General features: G+C 43.4%; 1 protein-coding gene across 1 annotated transcript in view; it reads left to right on the top strand.

Annotated features, from left to right (window-relative positions):
• The first annotated feature begins 128 nt into the window (after positions 1-128).
• Positions 129-6,466, top strand: part of hspbp1 (HSPA (heat shock 70kDa) binding protein, cytoplasmic cochaperone 1) — a 14,116-nt gene continuing 7,778 nt past the window's right edge. Inside the window, exon 1 of the mRNA XM_080524399.1 lies at positions 129-265. The gene's annotated coding sequence lies outside the window, so the exon portion shown is untranslated. The remainder of the gene's footprint in view (positions 266-6,466) is intronic.

The raw sequence follows: 6,466 nt of genomic DNA, 5'->3' as shown, positions 1-6,466 counted from the left end.
CTGAGCAGTATATTAGCAATGTAGGCCTACATTAAAAAACAAAACAATAGTGAGTGTTTTTGTAAAACAACAGGCTTTACGGTACATTTTAAATTCAGCATGGCTGCCCCCTTGCCAGCCATGATGACCAGAGCTGCCAGGTACCACAGTTAGCTAGAATGTTCCAGTGTGTTATTATATGTCACGTTAAAGAGGCGTGAAGAAGCAGCTGAAACATTGAGGATTGGCGTTTTGAATGAACAGACATTACCATAGGATACCAAAGGTAAGAAATAATGACAGTGTTATACTAGCTATTTTACATCTCAAGACTATTAGAGCCTGGTGACAGCTAGCTAGTTAGCCGGATAGCATGTATGCATGCATGTATGTATAGCCGGAGACTGTCATGTATCAACATAAAAAAGACTATGCCAAGACACAGTTTGTAATTAAATCCTTATATCCTTATAAACGCTCTCTGATGGTTGGTCGGGTGGTTGTCCCCTTTGACGGGCATCAAGATTGCCAAAAATGTGTTATAAATAAATCAAAGTACCATTAACTACTGGAAGGGTACTGCATAGTTAGCGAGCTAACATTAGCTCTAATTTGGGAATCCTCAATCTATAGCTGGGCATCGTGATAATGAAAACTCACACCATATTCACGGATTCTATCACCCAATGGGAGCATGTACACAGAGACAAGACAAGAAATAGTCCTTGGGCCAAACCCCCAAATTGAACATTTCATTACCAAATTCTGGGCAAATTCTAGATGTGATTTTTTGAATTCCTATACATCCCTAGATTATGTTTTGCTATGATAGACCTTTTGGTTTGGCAGCTTATTAGTGGTTATCACCTCTTAAAGGTACGGAGTGCTTTTTTTCAAAACCGGAGTTTTGCCTAAAAAAGTCCCCTGCCATATCTTGCTCCCCTTCGTATGATTCGCGCGTAGCTGTGCTGTGGTTGTGATAGAGACATGAGCCTTTTCATGATCTTTATGCGCCTGAGTCTCCTAAACACGTAGAGACCAACCCCGAGTCGATCAAAGCTTCTTGCGATGAGCTATGGTAACTTTACCGCACCTACCCCCTACCGGTGAATGCCTAATTTTTGCGGTTTTCCGGAGGTAATATGCGGTAGGTGCGGGAAAGTTACCATAGCTCAGCGTAGGAAGCTTTGATCGACTCGGGGTTGGTCTCTACTTGTTTAGGAGACCCAGGCGCATAAAGCTAACCTGGCTCATGTCTCTATCACAACCACAGCCCGAGCTATGCGCGACTGACGCGAAGGGGAGCAAAATATGGCAGGGGACTTGTGGACCCGAATGCAGGACACTGAGGCGGAGTCAGATGAAAGGTCAAACCCATGGATGGGTACATTTATTGTTTTCTGAATGTGTATGTTTTAATATACAAATGATACATTATCTACTTAAAATATGCATTAATTTACATAGTTTTCCAGAATAAAAATCTAAAACAAAGTGCTTAAAACAAATAAAGTGTGTGTTTACCTCCTCAAATAAATTAACTTAGCCCCAGCCAGATCCATATTTAGAGGTAAGTTACCTCAGGTAACTTTAGCTAGCAAGCTAGTTTAGAGTTAGTGGTAATGTATAGCTGGTTAGATAACTAAGCGACCTTGGGTTCCCTGAAAGGTGCTATATAAATGCAAGTTATTATTATTATTATTATTATTATTATTATAACTAGCTAGCTAGCTAGTTTTTTCCACCATAAAAGCTGAAGCACCATAAAAGCTGAAGCCACAACCATCTCCCACTACTGAGGCTACAGAGCAGCGATGTAACAGCTTCATTGACTTTTTCAGATCAAAGGTCAACAACATTCGCTCTCTGATGCCCAGCTCTTCCTCTCTGTCTCCCTCTGCTACCAACCAAGAGTTTGCCATCTCTCCCATGTTTCACAGAGGTTCAACAGAGCCACATTATGGAAATCCTTAGAGGAATGAAATCATGCACTTGCGCCCTGGACCCCATTCCCACTGCTCTGCTCAAGTCATACACCAACCTTGCCTTCCTGTCCAAGGTGCTAGTGAAGGAAGTTGCTTCCCAACTCCAGGATCACCTCAAACACAACAACCTGTTTGAAAGATTTCAGTCAGGCTTTCGCTCAGCCCACAGTACAGAAACGGCTATGCTAAGGGTGACGAATGAACTGCTGATGACATCCTCCTGGACCTGACAGCAGCATTTGACATCCTAGAGCGCCTCCACACCACCATTGGACTCTCAGACTCTGCACTGAAGTGGTTTCAGTCCTATCTCTCTGGCAGGACTGAATACCTCTCACTGGGAGGATGCAAGTCCAGACTTCTCCCTGTTACCTGTGGTGTTCCACAGGGGTCGGTTCTCGGCCCCATCCTCTTCATCACCTACATGCTCCCCCTCGGTCGTGTCATCACCAGATATGGGATGTCTTTCCATTGTTATGCTGATGACACACAGCTCTACATTAAAACTGCCCCAAGCCCCTCTGCAGCCATGTCATGTCTCACCACCTGTCTTGAGGAGATAAAGGCATGGATGAACAACAACTTCCTTCAGTTAAACAGTAACAAATCCGAAGCTCTTCTTGTTGGCACCCCACACCAGGTTCAGTCTTCGCCCATATCACAGCTCACCTTCGAGGGTCAAGTCATCCCCTTCTCCTCCTCAGTCTCAAATCTGGGGGTTAGGTTTGACCCTCACCTGACCTTCAGTGACCATATAAAACACCTGTGAAAAACCTCCTATCATCTCAGAAATATTTCCAAACTCCGTCCCACTCTAACCCTGTCAGATGCAGAGAACTTGTCCATGCCTTTGACTAATGCAATCCGCTCTTCATCGGGATTCCTGGCAAAAGCATACAGAAGCTGCCATACATCCAGAACAGCGCTGCCAGGATCCTGATGAGAGTCCACAAATACAAGCACATAACCCCCGTTCTACACTCACTACACTGGCTCCCTGTCTCATTCAGGGTTGACTACAAAGTCCTTCTTCTCACCCACAAATGCATCAACGGACACGCACCTCCCTATCTACAATAACTCATCACTCCACAAACCTCCACCCGCACCCTCAGGTCTTCAAACAGTTTGCTCCTCCAGGTCCCCAATACCAGGCTCCGCACCATGGGGGACCGAGCCTTCTGTTCGGCTGCGCCGTGCCTGTGGAACAGCCTTCCTAGCCAGCTAAGGGCAGTACAGAGCCTGTGGAACAGCCTTCCTAGCCAGCTAAGGGCAGTACAGAGCCTGTGGAACAGCCTTCCTAGCCAGCTAAGGGCAGTACAGAGCCTGTGGAACAGCCTTCCTAGCCAGCTAAGGGCAGTACAGAGCCTGGACTCTTTTAAGACAGGCCTTTGACTGTTGAACTGTGTTCATTCTTGTGATTTATTTTGTGTTTTTTTACTATGTTTTTAACTTATTATGTTTTTTTTTTTTTTACTCTAGCACTCTGAGATTCTTTTGAATGAAAAGTGCAATACAAATAAAATGCATTATTATTATTTATAGTTAATAACACTTTAGTTAGCTAGCTAAACTAGCAAAGTAGCCTGTTGTGTACCCAGGCTTGAGACAGGGTTTTATATTGTAGTAATATTAATGTAACTTAATTTACATTAAATTTACAGAAGATTCCTTGTTTGTAGCCCCTCTAAGTTGTAATGAGATCTGCCCCAATTACTGCACCCTGACAATATTTTAGTTTAGAATAAGGTTGGTAATTTAATGTCAAACTAGATGTATTCCTCTATTTCAGAGACCCACATCATCAGCAGTAAGTGTAAGTCTAATGATGGATCCCACTTCAGGTGAATGCAGCAGCAACCTGCCAAGAAAGCGGCATGGACAGCATCATCCACTGCTCTGATGATGGACAGCATCATCCACTGCTCTGATCATGGACAGCATCATCCACTGCTCTGATCATGGACAGCATCATCCACTGCTCTGATCATGGACAGCATCATCCACTGCTCTGATCATGGACAGCATCATCCACTGCTCTGATCATGGACAGCATCATCCACTGCTCTGATCATGGACAGCATCATCCACTGCTCTGATCATGGACAGCATCATCCACTGCTCTGATGATGGACAGCATCATCCACTGCTCTGATCATGACTCCAACTCAAACCTGGTGTCACCCCAAAACCTGGACTCATGGAGAACTTTGTTGAGGGCGGCAGAAATCAGAAAACATCTCCCAATTTTGGACCACACCTACCACCGGACTCCATACACCTACAGCTTTCACTGCCTTTTGGGCTAAATAAATGTAACTGTTCATCTGCCTCCGCCTCAGTGTCCTGCATTCGGGTCCACTCCCGTACAGAACGTAGGCTAACACACATTTTAAATGGCAGCAGTCCATACTTTAAGAGGGGATAAGGTATTAAACTACCAACAACAAGGTCCAACAAGGTCTATCACATCAAATAATAATCTAGGGATGTATAGTAATTAATTACTGTCTTTATCCAATCTGTGGTCCAAATGTTCTTTAAAGATATGCAAATTAACTCATATTTTAAGTAGATAATACATCATTTGCATATTTAAACAGAACATTTCTGAAAACTTGTAATACAAAAAATTATTGTCTCAATGTAAGTAATCAACTGGGGAAGTTTCATGGTGATATCTATTAGGTAAAATGTTTTACCCATCAAAAAGTCCCCTGCCATATTCTGCTCCCCTTCGCGTGAGTCGCACGTAGCTCGGGCTGTGCTTGTGATGGAGACATGAGCCAGATGTCCTTTATGCGCCTGGGTCTCCTGAACAAGTAGAGACCAACCCAGAGTCGATCAGAACTTCCTGATCGATGGTAACTTTCCCGCACCTACCGCACAATACCTCCGGAAAACCGCAAAAATTAGGCATTCACCGGTAGGGGGTAGGTGCGGGAAAGTTACCATAGCTCATCGCAGGAAGCTTTGATCGACTCGGGGTTGGTCTCTACGTGTTTAGGAGACTCAGGCGCATAAAGAACATGAAAGGGCTCATGTCTCTATCACAACCACAGCACAGCTACGCGCGAATCATACGAAGGGGAGCAATATATGGCAGGGGACTTTTTCTGTCAAAACTCCGGTTTTGAAGAAAAGCACTCCATACCTTTAAGAGGTGATAACCACTAATAAGCTGCCGGTCTATCATATCAAAACATAATCTAGGGATGTATAGGAATAAAAAAATTAGGGATGCTCCGATCTGGATTTTTGGGGCCGATACCGATCACCGATTTTTTTCCTCAAGATCAACCGATACCGATACCGATTTTTTTAAAAATACATAACTGTAGGCCTACTGACTGGATAGCCTACATATTTTTTGCTTTTTAGACAAAAGTTTTGATCCATTAGGCACCAAGCAAACGCAGACCCATTTTTATGGCATAGTAAAGGTCTGGCCTATCACCCAGTTAGGGCCTGAAGCCCAAGTCAGTCGATATGGCTGTATAAAAGACATCATAAACGTGGCCTTCATGGTTTACATACTGTTACGTCCTCCTATGTTTTCTGTTCAGTTATCTGTCTTCCCCAGGAAAAAAAAAAAAAAAAAAAACGGTTTTTGCGATCGGCCATTTTTGCCGATCACCGATCGAGGCATTTGGAGTGAAATCGGCCGATTTAAATCGGTGGCCGATAAATCGGAGCATCCCTAAAAAAAATCACATCTAGAATGTTCCCAGAATTTGGTAATGAAAAATGGTTTGGCCCAAGGACTAAAAGGGTCCAAGGACCGAGCCCTGCCTTGTACCGTTGTTCAGAGGATGTTGCTAAGTGTGTTAGACGTTTCACTTTTTAGTGGTCCTTTTAGTCATTTAGCCTACCATGATAGGGTCAGTTGCTATTAAATAGCCTAAATGTATATAATTTCGAATGTATCGTCATTATTTCTTACCAATTAGAAAGAATGGCTACGCCGATGGAGGCAATCTGGTCCAAGAATGACAAAATGCGTTCAGTACAGCGTTGTCATATTACTGAATGTACAGGGATAACACCAGCCAGCAATAACACATGAGAGGGAGCTATGATATAGGAACTGCTGTGTTGGGGTTACACACAGTTGAAGGCAATGTTTACACCGCTGATTTTGCAACGCAATAAGCACCATGGACAGCGGTCTTGAATGATTTATTGATAGATAGAACCATGGCTCAAACATTACTTTGCACGCATATACATCTTTATTACGCAATTCCACTCCAAAGCAGGTGGGCTGTGGCAAATAACAGGCTATTTAGTTGTTATTAAAGCCTATGATAATGTTGAGATTCAAGATTTTATATTTTACGGACAGATATTATTGTACTTGCACTGCCTACTACCACCTACCCTTATAGGCCTATTGTTTTTGTGCATAGGACTATCAAATGTGTCTGAAGATTCACAATGACCGCTCAAAGAGGCACACAGTATTCATATATAGGCCTACTGTGGGGATCATTTGGGCTACC

Source organism: Nansenia antarctica, assembly GCF_963989245.1.
Source record: "Nansenia antarctica genome assembly, chromosome: 2".
Lineage (NCBI taxonomy): Eukaryota > Metazoa > Chordata > Actinopteri > Argentiniformes > Microstomatidae > Nansenia > Nansenia antarctica.
The sequence above is the reverse complement of the archived record's forward strand: the minus strand, read 5'-3'. Positions and strand labels throughout refer to the sequence as shown.